Below are 16,521 nucleotides of genomic sequence, written 5' to 3'. Positions count from 1 at the left end.
AACTGTGTTGAGAACCCTAACTGTTCTATCTCCAGTCTGTATCCTTCTTGAATCAAGTTCTCTCTGGTGTCGAAAGCATACTCTGACACAATCAGGAGAAGAGAACGTGCTTAATCCCAAGAAACCACTAAACTGAGAAACCCAGTGTCCTGTTAGAAAAGTAACAAGTGAAACAGATAACAGATATGAAAACTTTTTTCTATATTTATAGTGTTATAAAGAATCACCTTGTTTGTATTTTATTTCTTATCATGTGAGTAGGGGACAGGAGTTTAAAATACTACAAGAAGGCAACATATATAAAACAATTTTTCAACACTCTCTTAAAATCTGGAAGATTTTAGATGTTTATTGTAGAAGTAAATCTTTTCTTTATACATTTATAATAGCATAGCATCTGGCCTTGATTAAGTAAGCCAGTTGTCTGGGGACAAAGTGGAGGGACAGAAAGACTCAGTGGTAAGAGGGAAAAAAGAAGACAGGCTTCTCCAGCAATAATCCAGTAATACTTTTCCCACCCATCTCTTTTGCTCATTTGTGACATTTGTGGATTCCACTTTTTCGAGCAATGGGTAATGTTCATGCATCTGCTATAATCTCCTCCTAGAAAGTTTCATCTTTTTTTTTTTTTTTTTTTTTTTTTGCGTAGATTTCTTTTCCAGGCTCTAGATGCTCATCCTTCAGATGACTGAGCCTGTTGCCACTATACCCATCTCAAAGGAGTGTTGGTGAACTTGTCTATTAACATTCAAAACTGGGAAAAGCAGTACCAAGACATTCCAAGTGGGTCGTGCAGGTGTCAAAAGCATTTCTCTCTGCTCCCAGTATGTAACAGCAGCTGTGTCAGCACCTGGTGATCAGGGTCAATTACCCCTGGCATGATATTGACCCCTCTTCTTGCCTACTTGGCATAAGAAGTGGGGAGTGGATCCTTGGTGCTCCCAACACTGTTCAACTGCAAGTGAGACTCTCAACATGTGCTTTTAAGCATCTTCTAAAGCTCTTGTAATCCCTGAGGCTCGCTTTGCTACCACTCCAGCCTTGCTGTTTATTATGATAATTCCACTCACCTGTGTTCTGACAGGTACACCTTACCACCTGGCCTCTATTGTTTCCAACTGTTATCATCTCCATTGCAGTTGATGAGCCCCCTTCTGTGAAAGCTTTCCCTACTGTCAGCCTTGGCCTAGAAAGGAGAAGTGATGCTGAGCTCACCCTTCAGCATGTTCTTCTGGATCACTGTGTGGAACTGAGTCCGGGGGTATTGCCACACAAAGCAGATCCACTCTAAAATCCTTACTTCTCTGAGCCTTTTAAACTCTTCTTTCATCATCTGTCATGCGATTCTGGACTTTCCATCTTATTTAATGGGAGTCATCACTTTCCATGCTTCTAAAAACCATCTAGATATGTGTACCATCTCCCCGAGGTCTTTTCTGTTAAATCCAGTATTCCATATATTCTGCCTCAATTTAATCCAGCAGCCTCATAATCCAGATCCATGAGTAATCCCCTGGTTTCTGTCGATATATAAGGGGTGGCTACTGAAGTTCTTTCAGGAAAACATCCTTTCCTCCCTTAGCTGACCCTTAATATCCATGGCCAGGTTATACTAGGACGTAACCTTAGTTATTCACCTAGAAGCCATGAGGGGAGGTTGAGGAAGATCCTAAAGTATGGTGGAGAGAGGAGCTTTTAATGTTCTTTCAAGGAAGGGGCCCTTGCAGCAACTTCAAGGGAGTGGGGAGTGATGGCCTGTATTAAGGAGAAGTGAGCCCCATGTGCAGGAGCCCCATGTGCAGGCTCAGTGAGACCATAGAAATCTAGGGATTCAAGATTTTCATGTATATCAACACAGATGTACCCATCCACATACTGGATTTCATTCATTCCCAAACAGGACTCTGAACATGGCATAGCAGACATACCTCAGCTGTCACTTTAACTTTTTTCAAGCTTGGCTACTCTGAGAATTAAAATCTGAGCCTGGGCTTCAGCATTATCTACTTTATCAATGTAGGATATGTCTATATGCTGCTAAGAAGACCCTCTGGCTTTCACACTTGGGTTTTAATTTCTGATTAATCACTCTCAGCTTTTTGTCATCTTTCCCCAGAATTTCAGTTGAACTTAGCAAAAGCCCTTTAATTCCATTGTTCACATAGTTACTAGTTTCTCTGTATCTATTAAACGCCTGATATACACAGGAGCTAATGTATTCTCCCCCATTGACAGAGCATCCCAGTTATCACTGGTAAACAATTACACTATTACCTTGTCCCAGGGGCTAGCTGAACTTCTTGAATGAACAATAATGGAGTCCCCATTGCCCACTAGGCTATGGGTGACCCAGGTCCAAAATCCCATAATAGCATTTGCTTTCTTGTACTACCTTAATGTGGACCATCACCTGTCATAGGCTGGGTTTGCAGGAAGCAGACACTGAGATGGATATTAACATATAGCACATTAATTAAAGAGCACTCTTAGAGTAAACATCTGTGTAAGGAAACGGAAACTATCTGGATTGGGAAGAAAGAGAAATTGAGCTCTAGTGAAGTCCCGTCAGAAGTCTCGGTTCACTTGAATCCTTGAGCTGGGATGGCCCTTCAGAATCATACTAGCAGCAGTGAGGGGGCCAAGCATTTATATCTCTCTGTTGTTGAGAACTGGATACAGGCTTCCCTGGAAAGAAGTATTGCCTTGGATGAGGGAGTTTTCTTCAGTCACGGAAATTCCCAATGAGGGTGGACCATAGGGCCATCTTCTAGTAAAGCTCTCAGGAATCAAGGGACTAAGTGTCTTTTTCCTGAAGAGCAATTTGAATGACACATCGCAAGATGCATCAAAAAATCCAAATGAAATGTAACTAAATGTTGAGTCGGTTGCCTAGTCCTTCCACTTGTGTCCTGGGCTGTTGACATTTGGGATTGGATTATGTAGTATTTCCTAATCTTGGCAACAAGAAATTGTGTAAATCAAGAAGACTTCAGCAAGACTCTCTGTGTCTTTTCTTCATGCCTGTTAGTGAGGAACATACAGTCCAGGGAGTCTTTGTCTCTGGTGATGTCTGATCATGGTGACTTTTTTTGTTTTTTCCCCTCAAATAAATAAATATCAATTAATATCAGAGAAATTTAGGAGGGAATTCACTCTATTTAATTAATATAATGAGACCTTATTTTATTTGCTATGTTAAACATTTAAAAGTTAATAGAAATTTTTTAAATAGATTACCTATATAATTTTGATATATTGAAAAAAATAAAATTTTGCACCAATTCCTTCGTATTTTTCACATTTGTATCAAGTCGCTCTATAATTACTGTTTTATGACCTCATGGTATTTAACCCTCTGGCTTTATAGTCAGATTCTGTAACAATTTAGATAATTATTAAAAATAAAATATTAACACTCAAAGGAAACATAGCGTCTATGTACTTTTAAACTACTCTCATTTTTCAAATGAAAAAACTAAAATTCAATTAGGCTATCTAAGTTCCTGGAGTAAAGATAAGAATTCAAAGGCGGAGTTTAGAGTTAGCAGGAAAAAGTGAGTGATAGATTTACTCCTGCAAATTAACTTTCTTCACCTAACTCACATTCTTTTTCAATATAGTGTTTTGTATGTTATTTTCTGCCTATGCACTAATATTGTCAAAAACATAAAATTAATTTTTGAAAGATAGTAGGCTTCTTTGTTTAAATTCTTAGCAACTACCTAAACAAAAGAAATAGATGATAAAATATGTAAAGATAAAAATGTAACGGCGTGGTAAAAAATTTTAATTACTTTGTAAAGATCCATATTTGATCACATGATTTAATGGAGTATGTTCAAAAACAAGTTTAAAAGGACTCAGACTTATCCTAAAAGAGTTGTTTAATTTTTCTTCTCCCTTTACATTCTTACCCTTTCCTTTTTAATAACATATATGGAAAACTACTTCAGATGACAGCAGCCTCAGGGAGCTCAGAAAGCAACTTTCAGGATATCCATGCATACAATTTCAGGCAAAAACAAATATAACTCTGTTACATTTGTGAATTCCTTAATGGAAAATCCTTTAAGGGGGAAAACAGTTTCTTTGTCAAGGGTAGAATTCCTCTTTACATCTACAACAGTAAGATCCAAACATTTCAGACATTCATTTAATAAGAAATAATAAGTTTATAATATCCGCAGAGGTGCTGATGTATTTCAGAAATAAACATTGCTTAATTATTTAAAGGCTATAACATTCTGTTGAAGGGTATAGTACAAAGAGCAAAGTGAACATCCAAGTTAATAAACTACCCGATAATCCGTACAAATATTTTGCACCTGTTTTAATATCTAATCTCCAGAGCACCTGGGACCTGCAGGAACTACTATAGCTAAACGTTGTTATCCTCTTATCTGCTCTCCTTTCTACACAGCCTCTACTACCATGGTTTCTCTTCTCTCTCTCTCTCTCTCTCTCTCTCTCTCTCTCTCTCTCTCTCTCTCTCCCTCCCTCCCTCCCTCCCTCCCGCCCTCCCTCCCTCCCTCTTTCAATCTCTCAGTCTCTCTCCCCAGTCAGCTCAGAATCTGACCATTTTCTAAGGCCTATTGTAAGTCTAATCAATTCCTTGGGTTTGACTTTCCTCTGACTGTACACACACACACACACACACACACACACACACACACACACACCACCCCACACACCCATTACTGAATTATCGTATTCAAAGTTTATGACATAAGCTTTCACTTGCTCATATTAAGTCTCCTTTACATATCTAAATTCCCACATATATTAAGATTAACTTAGTCTCAACTATACTGTAAATTCTTTACAGGTTGTGATTATGCTTTGGGCCTCTCTTAGATCCCTAACAGTCACTCTTCCCTCACATCCCCCCTGCAAGATGAGAGAACATTTAAATTTCCTTTTTGATGATAATCTTGTTTATATCCAATCGAAGAAAGTCAAGGCAGAAGGAGAGTGTTCTCACGATTAAATAACACCTAGACCACCTACAAAGCAAGAACTTGTGGGAAAGACAGCCAGGATTTTTTACATTTTATAAAGGGATAAGAAATTAAATTTATTCTAGCAAAACATCTATTCTCTTCCTATCATCTTGGGCATTTTTATTTCACCTATTCTGTTTCGTTCACTTTCAAATCACAAAACTCTGTAATTTCCTTTCTATTGGTGTAATTTTCTCTTATTAGCTATACAGGATGATTATATACTTTCTCTAGAGGAGAATGAAAATGTATATTGAAAGACCTTTGTCATTGAACCAGCTATGAAGCTGTAATCTATTAAGAATAGCCTTTTGGTGCCATGAATGCTTTTTATCTTTGTGTGAATTACCCTTTGGCATGCTGAGAACAAACATCAAAGAGGCTTCAAAATTCCCCCACAGTTAAATGGCCAAGCCCCTCTGGGGTTTTCTGGTAATTACTTGATAAAACATCTGTCCAAAGTCAGGAGATGTGAGGGTCCCAATGATAGGAAACACCTTGCACTTAGAATATCTTCTTAGAGAACCCCCTCCTAGACAGCAGCATATCTCTGAAGTTGGAGTTGGGTGATGTGTACCCCACAGATTGCTACTTCACAACCGCTAACATTCACCAACATCCTTTAATTTTTTTCCCAGTTTTGTTCTTTCTGACAAAATTCTCCCAGATAACAATCAGTGGGGTCTGGAAGATTAATGATCAAAGATTCAGAAAACTCTTAACTAATCTGTGTTCAGTCTTCTGAACATGTAAGACAAAGAAGCTTTTCCCATGATGATCTATGCCTCTCCATGCATTTCTTCCCCTTATCTATCCATTCTTTAGTGCACTTGCCTCATGTTTGTTGCTTGAAAATCAAGCCACTGGAGTTCACTCTGTTATTTTAAAAAGTCGTACCACAATAACTCCAAAGAACCAACTTTATTCACAATAGCTATAAACTGGAAAGAGCCAGGATCCAACAACAGGAGAATGAATTAACAAAACGTGGTATGTTCATACAATGGAACATTACTCTGCAATAAAAAAGAGTATGTTGATGATACATATTAGTATGGATGAATCTCAGAACTGTTATGCTGAACGAACAAAGATTTACCCAAAAGAGTACACACTGCATCATTGCATTTATATAAAATTCTAGAACAAGCAAAACTCATCTATGATGTAAAGAAATCAGAACAGTGTTTACCTCAGAGAGTGGAGGTGAAGACTGACTGGGAAGGGACATGGGCTGGGGAGGTGGGAGGAGGGAAGATGGAACCATAGTTATTTTCTAGATTTTAATAGGAATATGAGTTACATAAGTGTATTCATTGAATAACTGAACAAATGTACACCTAAGATTTGCCCATTTTATTACATGCAAGTGTTACATAAAAAGAAAATACAAATATTCAATCCTAGTTAATAATGTATGCTGAAATATATTGAGAAGTGTGTCATTTGCTTTGAAATGTATTAAAAAATAAGATTTGGAGAGTTGATGCATTTGAGAAGGATGGCTAGATAGATAGGTGATAAAATAAAATGTTAATGACAAATATAAATGTAGTTATACAGGTGTTCACTGTAAAATAATTTCAACTTTGTGGCGTGTTTTGAATTTTTCATACTATAATGAGAGAGAAAAGGAGACCACTAGCTAATTGTTCTTGGCAGTTTATTCCTAAAAAATCTTATTAAATTTCCTAGAATTTGATTACACATACTATTTTTTGGCTTTAATAAATTTGTAACAAAATGAACTTCCAGTATCACTCAGGAAAACAAGGACATTGTGTAGAAGAATATAAGAATGGTAATTATGTTATTTGAACTTTTACTACTCTTTAGAATGACTTTATTATACATTTAATGAAAAATTCAAATTTGGCTATTATATAAAATAGCCAAATTAAATCATCTATGAATTAAGTCTAATTTTTTTCTCATGGATTGAAACATACTTGAAAATAAATTGAAAAATATTTCATTTTTCAATTGAAAAATAAAATGACTAGGTGCTTAAGTAGTTGTTTAAGATTGTTTAAAAAAAAAATTATTTAAAAAAGATTCTTAGTCCCTAATGTTGAAGGTCTTACACCAGCTGGAGTCAGGACCAATTTCAGACATTTCCTCTACAGGGTATAATTAACATACTGATCACAAACTCTTTAACTATAATCTTCTTTAATACCTTTACAATCCAACTGAAACCTCCCCAAAACTCTGTGATGGACCTATTGTCAGCAACATTTAGTTATTTTAGTTATTTTTGTAATCATCTGAAATGGAAAATTGGCTTATTTTAGAAACTCTGAAAAATATGGAGAAGGACACAAAAGAAGAAAATGAATTTAATTCAGATATTGCCAAATAAAGAAAACCATCAGGAAACATTTTACGTGTTTCCTCTGTTGAAGCATCTATTTTTATATATTAGAGATTACTTTTCACGTACAATTTTCAAGCATTGTGTGATGTTCTTTCCCCTGAATGTTATGTACTGATTACACTCACCATCACTATGGTTATTTTCTATTCTTACATAGCATTTCTTAAAATAAACGTACTGCTATCATTCCCCTACAATTCACTTATTTGGTCATTCCCCGACAATTCACTTATTCATTCAAAAACATTTATGGTGTGTTTCCACGTGCGAGATAATATGCTAGTTGCTCAGACAATATGGCGAGCCAAACAGTGACGATCCCTGTTCTTTTGGAACATACAGTCTAACTGGGGTAATAAATATTTTTAAAAGGTACACAGGTCAACAAATAAGTACAAATTGTGTTAAGCACTATAAAAGGGAAGAAATTTATAGAGTTGTTTGAGTAAGTATACTGGAGGGCCCCATATTTATTTGAGTTTTCAGAGATAATACAGTCAGCTCAGCATCCTCTGGGTTTTATGACTATTTTATGACTATGTTTATTTCTCTAATCCTTCAGCAGAAATATAAATTGGGAAGGAAGAGATTTTTAGTTCATTATATTCGTATCCTCATGGAACAGTAAACATTGTATCTTGAGCACAGAGCACTCTATATATGTATTCAATTAATGAATTGTTTTCTACGTATACTTGGTTTCCCCTGGAGTTTTCTTATTTTTTGTTGGTGTTTGCTTTGTTTGTTTGTATGTGTATACTGTACCTCATTTCTTTCACCACATAAAATTCATAATGAACTCAAAATCAAATATGTGCAACATGTAAAGATAAATATAAAGAAAACAAAATGGGAAGCCTGATATGTATTTCTAAAATTTGATTCCTTAAATTTCTTAATTTACACATTTCATTTCTCTCTCTCTTTTTTTTTTTTGAAGTTGTAACAAAATTGGCTTTCACTGGTCAGAGCATCATGGTCTGTGGCCTAATTATTTTCACTCAGTGTGTCTATAAATGGTGTTTTAGTGACATGTTTTTAGATTTAAAACTATTCTGCAAATATTTTAAATTAATTGTAACAGGAACTCAAACCTGTTCTAATTAGAGTCCTGTCCTCTGTGACCTGCACCAATGTATCGTATTTTCCTTTACTTTTAGACAGGTGCTTCAGTAGCAGTAAGGTTTTCACAGACTTTCAAAGGGATTTGTAAATGTAAAAAACAGATTAGTGTTAAGCAGAAGATAAATATGACTGTCTTCACAATGAAGTCTCACTGATCTACATGAGTTCTACAGGGTACTTCCAAAAATGAGATCTTGGAGAATAAATTTGGAATCACACTTACAGTGGGTTCTACTTGAGTCCCTTCCTCCTCAGAAAACATTGTTTCTATTTAAATGGTTTTCACAGGCTTAAAGGTAATTCACAGTACAAAATGGTGTGGGATAAATGAGAAATATTAAAATATTTCAGTAATGTTGATTCACAAAGGTATTCTAGGTTTCATTTCCTTAGTAATGCTCTGAAATATGACAGTTTGATATAATGTTAGCATATGGCAAAAGTCCTAAAAAAACAATATCTTAAGTTTATTTCTCATAATAGTTTGATATTCAAGATTCAATAATATGTTGGAAAATGTTTTTAAAAATTTTGTAGTTTAGTGACAGATTGAAATTTTAATTTGTCTTTATCATAGAAAAATAAATCCTAATAGATAAAAACTCTTTCAAGAAAAATACTGTTTCAAATTGATTTGTATCAATACCCAGAACCCTCTACAGAGAAGATACCTGGTAATCAATGAATGGATGGATAAATGAAGGAATAAATGCAAAATAACCTTCTCACTAATCAAACAGATTGTTCTGAGACAGTACCATCTCATCTAGTCTCCACTAGATGCTTGTTTTGGTTTTGGTTTTTAAATAACACTCCTAAAGTTTGTGCAGAAGACCGTAGTGATCATAACTTTAAAATGAAATCAGAAATTGGCCTTTTACTTGTATTTTAACATTATCAGAGACTGCACAATTTAGACTGTAAATCATCTCCCAATCAAATAAAATGCTTTGTTTTTATTCTTTAACTCTTATGTTTTCTCTTCATTCTTCTGCTCAGTTGTTTTCCTCAATTGACTTGGAGATTGTAGTCCTCAGAAAGATCTATTTTTACCAATTTGAATGAATTATAGCTTAAGCTGCTTCCTGGCTGAGGAAGGTAGCTATTAAAATACTAACCCACTGAGGTTGGAAAGTGCCCAGTGGAAAGTGAGTGTACAGGAAAGTAAGCATACACGCTGTCAGAAAAAGGAATATTTTAATGCATTCCAATGAGACCTGAGATGCCACTGGAGTTTGACTGGAAACCAGTTGTGATTAGCATCGATGACTCATGAAAACCACAATTCAGTCCACTTTTTAGCCACTGTTGCTGTTTCAGATCACTGACGTCCTAACATGCTTGGGGAAACTCACAGATTTCAGTTTGGCCAAAGATCAGAATTGACCTATTTTCATTGACTTTCACTTCAGTGGCTTCGTCATTACTGAAAGCAATCTCACTTCCATGGGTTTGACTTTCATCTGAAAAATAGAAAAGTTAGATTTAGTGATTGACATGTTCCAGTGCCGAGTGATAGCTGTAAACATAAGGTTTCCTTGAAAAGAAGAATCTTTAGCGACATTTATAATATCTTGATACTCACGAAGGCCTTGTAGTGCCTTTTAGCAGAATTCTTTCCACACAGAGAAAGGAAGGTTAGGGATGCCAGAACTACAAGGGGTTTCCCAAAAACTTCCTGATTTTCTGAATGGTAGAAGCAGAACAGGACATTTCTCTGAGTATTGGGAACCAGAGTTGCCTGCAAGGCAAGTGACCTCCACTGTTCTAACACCTTCTGTGGGGACAGTGGGGACATCACAATGCAAAAATTTGATTACACTTATTTTCCTTATGGAAAGCAGGTGTACAAAATTGAATTAATCATGAATGGACTAATATAACTAATCCATTGGCAGCTGGTTTGTGTGTCTGTTTATTCACAGTTAGGAAAAATGAAATCTATAAACACTCAATCCAGGAACTACACAATTACGAATAACGTACATAATATATTCATCTCTGTATTCCTGTTCTAACCTAGATCCATACTTACCCACTAATCTGCCTGTCAGAGCTAATCATTTTCTTGAGAATTTTGTGTTTTTTATGTTCTTGCTTTATAAGGGAGCTATGTCTCATCTATATTGCAGGCCTAAAGAATATATTGTACATTTTTATGTGTACTATTTTTAGAATTCAGCCATTAATTTTTTTCACTCAAACTTAAGGTACAAAGATTAATAATGTTGCGTTTAGCAAAGATTAATAATGTTCCCTAACCTTGCACTGCTGCATAACATTCTACTCTGTGAATACAGCACAATTCATTTACTCATTTCTTCGTCAAAAGCATTTGGGCTGTTTCAAGATTGGTTATTTTCCTGTGGCAAAGAGTATTGCTATCAATATTCTTGTACAGGTATCCAAATGCCCAGGGTTAAGTTATAAGTAGAAGGGCTGAGTCATGGGGTATATAAATTTTGAACTTTATAAAGTCTTATCAAGTTATACTTCCACAAGCAACGTAGAAAATATTGCATTGATCTCCAACCTCTCCAACTCTTAGCATTCTAAGGCTTCATGATTTTTGCCAATCATATATTGGGTTTACTTTGGATATACATATTCTTGATATTAATCTTCTTTGGGTTACATATGTTATAATTATTTTCTAATGTGTACCTTGTTTTTTGTTTGTTTGTTTGTTCCTTCTTTACAATGCCTCTAGGTGAACAATACTTGTTGATATTCATGGAAAACAATTTACCCAGCTTTTTTCTGTTCTGATTAGCTTTTTGTATCTTGTTTAAGAATGCCTGTCCTATTCAAGAGCAAAAATATTTTACACGATAATTTCTTTCAAAAGTTTAGAATTTTGTTTTTTATTTTAATACATATGTAGTTGATTTTTGGTTATGTTGTGTTCCATGAATTAAATGCCATTTCTCCCCTCCTAATGTATAATCAAGTGTAAATTCTATGTTTTGCAGTCCCTTCTTTTTCAATTGATCTACTATACTACCTAGTTCATATACCAAAGTTCCATTTATGCTTGGATCTGGTCTAAGATTTATTGATCAACTTATCTATTCTTGCATCAGTAATAGGCTCTCTTAATAACTGTAGTTTATGGGTGTTTTTCTATGTATTTATATCGGGTAAAAACAAATCTTCCTTTCTCGTTTTTCTTCTTTAAAAGTATCTTGGCAATTCTTGACCGTTTTTTATTTCATATGAATTTTAGAATCATATTATTAAGTTTTAAAAATATTCCTGATGGGCTTTTTAACTGGAGTTGCATATCTCCAGGTCAGTTAGGAAAATTGCCATCTTTCTAATAATGTCTGTCCTGTGCTCTAATTGCATAGTTGACCCATAATTTAGTTATTCTTTAAAGTCTTTCATTAACACTTCATGCTTTTCTGTGAATAATTCTTAAATATCTCATTTGATTATTCCTAAGTATTTTAAGTTGTGTTATTATTAAAAATAATATTTTTAGTTTATATCTTCTCATTATCATAACCATATTGTCCTTTCTCTGCATTGTTTTGTTTTTTCGTTTTTTCTGTTTTTTGTTTTTTGGGTTTTTTTTCCCCAGTTTTGAAGCCTGGACTTAAAGCGTTCAGTGTATTTTGGGCTATAATAATGACAATTAATCCACCTGGATTCAATTGAATAAATTAAGCTTCCCCAAACTTGTGTACTTCCCTTTTTTCACCACTCAATTATCATTCTCTAACAAGACCAAGTCTTCGATGCTCAGTAGACACTGTTAAATGTAAGTCACCCTTTCACCACACTAAAATTCTCAATTATTTTTTTTAGGATCAACTCCAGAATACCAATATTTTTATTAAAGAAGGAAAAGCCAACATTTGTCTTTTCCACCTTTTTGGGAGAAAAAAAGGAAAGCAAAGATGTTTCCAGTGTTCTCATGGATAGCATGCCCCACTCTCATCCATCCCCATCCGTAATTGTACTGTGTCCTAAAAGGTGTGTTAACAGTCTTAAGATAATTCAATTTAAAAGAATAAGTGGTGAGTTAAGTTTGAAAATTCCCATTTATTGTATTTTCTGCTTGGAGAAAAGAAACACAAATGATTTCAAAGGGCATTCTGAGACGTTCAGCCAGGAATAAATGTTTAACTCTGCTTATTCAATATCTTCCAAAGTTATTTAACAATAGCATGTTTTAACTATATTTTAACATTCTTCAAGAAATTCAAGGTTAAGGAATGAGGGGGGTTTGTGCTAGGCAAAATGTTCAGTCTATTTATTATATTTATAAATAATATGTCCTTGTGGTCAAAATATATTAACTCTAATATGTAATGTGAAGAATGTTACATAAATTTAACATTAAAATAATAGAAAATACTCCATTAGGTGAAACTCCTACTGTGGGTGCGGGGCAGGAAGAGGGGGAGAAAATAACTTGCTTCCATTTTTTTTCATTACGTCAACGATATTTATGCCAGTGTATCCAAACAAGAAGGGAACAATTATTATCTTATCATACTTGGGTTATTAAATGTTGTGTCATATTTAAAAAAGAAATGTGTTAATACCAAGAAATAGCTTTCTTATATCTAAATGGAAGAATATATATATAAAAAGTGGCCTCCAACCAACTGTTCAGTTTGGGAGCCATACAGAATAAAGAGGCGAACTAACAGGGCCCTAGTCTGACTAGATCTTCAAGATATTCCTTCTACTAAAATTCAAGGATGTTACTGAAGAAGTAAGATTTAGAAAAGAGAGAGGTAGAAAGGTGCTTCCTGGAGAGAAACCAGTAAAGAAACTGAAATTCATCTTAGTGTGTATAGGGAGAAGAGTTGTAACCAACATTTCATAAATTCTTGCTATGTACAGAGGTCTCTATAAGTGTTTATTTCATTTTATTTTATTTTATTATGTATTTATTTTAATTATAGCAAAGTACACATAACATAAAATTTGTCATCCTGACCATTTTTAAGTATACAATTCTGTGACATTAAACACATTCACATTGTTATGCTACTATCACCAGCAAGCATCCATAGAACTCTTTTTATTTTGCAAAACTGAAACTCTAGGTTTAAATAATAATTTCACACTCTCCCTTCTACCCAGCCCCTGGCAATAACCATTCTATTTTCTGTCACTATGAATTTGACTACTCAACATAGCTCATCTAAGTGGAATCATACAATATTTGTCCTCATTTGACTGGCTTATTTCACTTAGCATAATGTCTGCAAGGTTCATCCATGTTGTAGCATGTGTCAGAATTTTCTTCTTTTGTAAAGCTGAATAACATTCCACTATATGTATATACCACATTTTATTTATCCATTCATCTATTGGTGATCAGTAGGGTTGTCCTTTTATAACCACGGATCCTTAACTCCTGGCAATCAATAATCTTTCTTCATTTTCATTATTTTGTCAATTCAAAAATGTTAGATAAATGAAATCATACAATATACAACATCTGGGATTGTTTGTTTTTTTTTCATTCAACATAATTCCTTTCAGATTCTTCCAAGTTGTTACTTGCATAAATAATTCATTCCTTTTTACTGGTGAGTAGGATTCCATGGTGTATATATACCAGCGTTTATTTAACCGTTCACCTGCTGAAGAACATCTGAACTGCTTCAAGTTTGGGGCTATTAGCTTAAATCTGCCATTTTATTATTGTTTTCTATTTGCTTACCCTGTTTCTTTTCTTGCCTTGCTGTGGGTTAATGGAACATTTTTTTTAGGATTCCATTTTAATTTTTTTATACTGTTTTTGTAGTATGTCTCTTTGTACACTTCTCCTAGTCGTCACTTTCTATGGAATGTTTAAAATTATTTTTTCCAGATGCCCTTTAAAGTAAGTATTACTATTCCTACATCACAGTAAGGAAACAGAGACTCAGAAATAGGAGGTAGCATGTCTGCACGTCTGCACGTCTGCTAATAAGTAGCAGATCTGAATGTGGACCCAAATCTGCCTGAGTTCAGAAGCTATAGTTTTGCTATCACTACACACTGCTTGCCCATGGCCACAGGGCAAGATGAGAAAGCCTCACCCAAATATGAGTCTTCTTTATCAGGGCAGAGGTCCAAAGATTAGGCAGCACTGAAGAGAATCTGAAGTATCATGTCTCAAAACTTTTGCTCTTATTGTTTTCAGTCTGTGACTCCTCTTCTTTAGCCTTGTTCCACCTACTGAAACCCAGCTCACTAAAATGCAGCCACCTTCCTGAATCCCTCTCCCCAATTCCCTTACCTCTCTACAGTCCGTAGTAATTGTTTTCCTTTGGCTTCTCCAGTACAATTTGTTTCTCTCTCTCTTCAGGCCTGGATTCTTGATAGCTATTTATATATTTCATGTTTCTTATCTTGATTGGAAGCTCTTTGAGAAAATGAACTAAGACATAATTTATTTTTGTCATCTCTATAGCTAGAACAATGTCTAACATGTAGTGGTTGATTTAGCAAATAGTTGGTGAGCTAAGTGAAACTGAATTAGAGCTCAGAAACTCTTGAGTAAATCTGCTGAATTATTTCAAAAGACAGTCAGTATGGATCTTCCTAGATAATGATCACTTAGTTACTTATTTGGTAGATTATATCTTTTAAATGTATTATAGAAAAATTTTAAGAGGAATTAGTGGGAAGCAGACCAATTGGATTCAAAACCATGTTTGAAAATTTTCTCAGGTCAATAATTATGAAGATTTCATTTTTAAAATGATCTGAAGCTCAAGTTGCTGGTGCTCAAAGGAAAAAGAAGAGAATGTTTTATTTTCATTTTAATTATTATTGATCAAACACTGGGAAATATCTCTTTCAGGATTGTATCTCTAAATTCAGGACAAAGATAAGCTAGCAAATCTTTGCTAAGCTCCGATACTTAAAACCCAGTCTAGGGGAAGAAAAGTCATTAAGTTGACATAACAACCTCTTATCCTTTTAAGCAGGTCCTTAGCTTTATGAAGCCATTAAATATATGTACAGATTCGAGATGTTGCTTCCCAGCAACTGTCATCAGTTTTAACTCAAATGAACTCTTATAAAAATTCTCAAAAAAATGTACAGTAATATAGTCATTTCTTGTTCTAAAACATCCACTATAAACCATGATTTGTAAAAGTTTTAGACATAACTGCTTTCTTAGGAGAACATGTATGGGATTTATATTGCTGCACCATTTCTAAGTGCTTCTTGAAGTCCATTTTCCTCCTGAGTTATGGCTTCTCAAATAGAATGGAAGTGCTATTGAACGTTGTTAATGCAATTCTATTTTTAAAAGATAAATTAAGTTTGATTATTTGAATGTGACCAGTTAAATAAGAAAAAACTGCATGAGCCTTTATTTTTTAATTTAACTAGGAATAAATATATGCCCAACAATAATTACCTGTCTCTGAGCTTAAAAATCAAAGCCTTTAACTTGGAAGAGACCTTAACCACAGCTCAGTGCTTTCCAACTGAAGTGGTCTGACTAAACTGCACAGAATTGTGAAATAACCTGATTCATAAGTAAAGTATGCACAATGCTTTACAGTTTACAAAATTCATTTAAATAGTCATGATGGGAGAGCAGTGATTTGGAGACTAACATTAGGGAAGTTGCTTAATCTCTGGGTAATTCCATTTCTTCCTCTTCCATACCTATCCTTCATGGCTCATTACCTATAGGGTACCACCATACTATTTTCCAACATGTGCCCTCCTCTCCTGACCCAGGGACCTGCTTCTGTCCCTCATGCACCTTGCAATTTACTGCACATTTCACAACTTGTTCTAAGTTTCAAAAAACCCACTTTGCTTTTTTTTTAATCAAAAATCTACTTGTAACCCAAATGACACCCTGAGTCTCATGTCTTTTATGAAATTTTCTAGACTATTCCAATATTTAATGAGCTCTTTTTCTTTTAACTGTCAGTTATTAATTCAAAAAGCATTTTATGAACACTTTGCTACCTACAGCAAGCTGATTCTCTGAACACAGCATTTTCAGTGGTGATTTTTAATCTGTGCCCTATGAAGTCCTTC

Source organism: Rhinolophus hipposideros, assembly GCF_964194185.1.
Source record: "Rhinolophus hipposideros genome assembly, chromosome: 2".
NCBI classification, from domain to species: Eukaryota; Metazoa; Chordata; class Mammalia; order Chiroptera; family Rhinolophidae; genus Rhinolophus; species Rhinolophus hipposideros.
This window is presented reverse-complemented; position numbering follows the sequence as displayed.